This window comes from Halyomorpha halys, unplaced genomic scaffold, assembly GCF_000696795.3.
Source record: "Halyomorpha halys isolate HHAL.00 unplaced genomic scaffold, Hhal_1.1 Scaffold1514.1, whole genome shotgun sequence".
In the NCBI taxonomy this organism is placed as follows: domain Eukaryota; kingdom Metazoa; phylum Arthropoda; class Insecta; order Hemiptera; family Pentatomidae; genus Halyomorpha; species Halyomorpha halys.
Window position 1 is genome coordinate 39,230 of NW_027115460.1, and position 1,899 is coordinate 41,128.

A 1,899-nucleotide genomic window follows, 5' to 3' on the forward strand; every position below is an offset into this window, starting at 1 on the left:
TTATCTTTTCAACGTTTCATTTCATTTCATTCGAGACGAGATATCCCTTTGAGTACGTCACTGGCCATACATTTAAAACTACTGGCTGTTACGACCCCATATTATTTTCTTTCATAATTTATTTAATTAAAGGCAACTACAAAAAGAACATTATTAATTAATTATTATACTGATTTTCACACTCAAATTATTATCTAATAAAGTATACGAGTAAAAATACTTCCATAATTACGAAATTAATTTTTTTAATTAATTTAATTATTATTTTTATTTGCACTAATTGTATTATTATTTCTTATAACAATAACTATTAAACAGTGGTTCTATTTATTTATATGTTCAACTGATACTTTGATATTTTTCAGGTTTATTAACGCAACAACTACAGATGAAGAAATAATACACTCTGAGCTACTACAGTAATAATTTAGTTCATACTTGGCATTCTAGGATTCTCTTTAGGTTTTTTTGCCGTTCACGAAAAACTACAGAATGCCATAGTCCATAATTAGATACATGATAATGCAATATTTTGAAGTTAATTATCAAAAAATCACTGATAGTAGCGAGAGTGGCTCAGAAATAAAGTATTACATATTACAATTTGATTTTTTTTTCCTTTTTACTTAAGGATAATTTTGGTAATTAAAATGATAAAAGACGAGCGTTTTCCTATTTTAAATACATTTATTGAAAATATATTAACATCTCTTTGATAGCTACTGATACATAAATACACACACACACACACACACATATATGGATTATACATCGCTAATTTTTATATTTGTTTATTTTATATCCATCACTTTTTATATTTATTAATGCTGTACCCTATCGAAAATAAAAATCTAAATTAAAACCAGAAACAACTATTCTTATGTTTAAGACAAAGATCAGGCATACCAGCAGTGGCCTTTATATATATAATTTATAATTATATTTTCCATATAATTTCAATAAAGGTCCTAAGAGTTGAAGTGGCTTTATCTCTCCCTCCGTCGTAAATATTTCCTTGCTTCCTTTCTCTATCAAGTTATCCGATCCTGCCGTCCATCGTACATCTCAGATATCCTTCAATTTAAGTCCTCAGTCCATTCCCGCAATACCCACTCACGGCCTTCAGACTTATATGTAACTGTACATCGGACCGCAGACTTTGGTCGATCTTTCCTCACCCACTCCTCTCACCTATGGAATTCTTCCCTCCTTTGTTCGTAGTTCTAATACCCTTCCAAACTTCAAAGCCCGTATCTTCGACTACCTTCTGTACACCCAATTCCGGAAGAATGAAAATTGAAAGTTTCAAATAAAATTTATATATTTTCTGTATTTAATGTTTTAGATTTTCGTTTATACCGAATAAAGTATTGTATATTACAATTTGATTTTTTTTCTTTTTACTTAAGGATAATTTTGGTAATTAAAATGATAAAAGATGAACGTTTTCCTATTTCGAATACATTTATTGAAAATATATTAACATCTTTTTATTGTATATCCATCACTTTTTATATTTAATAATGCTGTGCTCTATCGTAAATAAAAAATCTAAATTAAAACCGGAAACAACTGTTCTTATGTTTAAGACAAAGATCAGGCCACTGCTGGTATAATTTATAATTATATTTTCGATATAATTTCAATATAAGGTCCTAAGAAACGCAATGGATCCTTCTTAGTTTTTAAGAAATAGCCAATTGCATCAGAAACTACAAATGGAATCAATATAGTACAAGAGGAGAAAAAAAGGCAGTTATCTCACCCAAATTTTTGATTACTTTGATGAAAATTATAATTACAAGTCAAAATTGATGAGTCTGCCAAGTATAGGTAAGGGGAATAAAAAATGGCGGCTGTTTGAAAGCGATAAAAAAATTTAATTTTTCATTCGGAGCT

At 28.7% G+C, this 1,899-nt stretch overlaps 1 protein-coding gene across 1 annotated transcript in view; it reads left to right on the plus strand.

Moving 5' to 3' along the window:
• LOC106689890 (uncharacterized) overlaps positions 1-606 on the plus strand; it is a gene marked incomplete in the record, with an annotated part of 23,396 nt that extends 22,790 nt beyond the window's left edge. Inside the window, 1 exon segment of the mRNA XM_067052489.1 lies at positions 366-606.
• Positions 607-1,899: the final 1,293 nt, after the last annotated feature.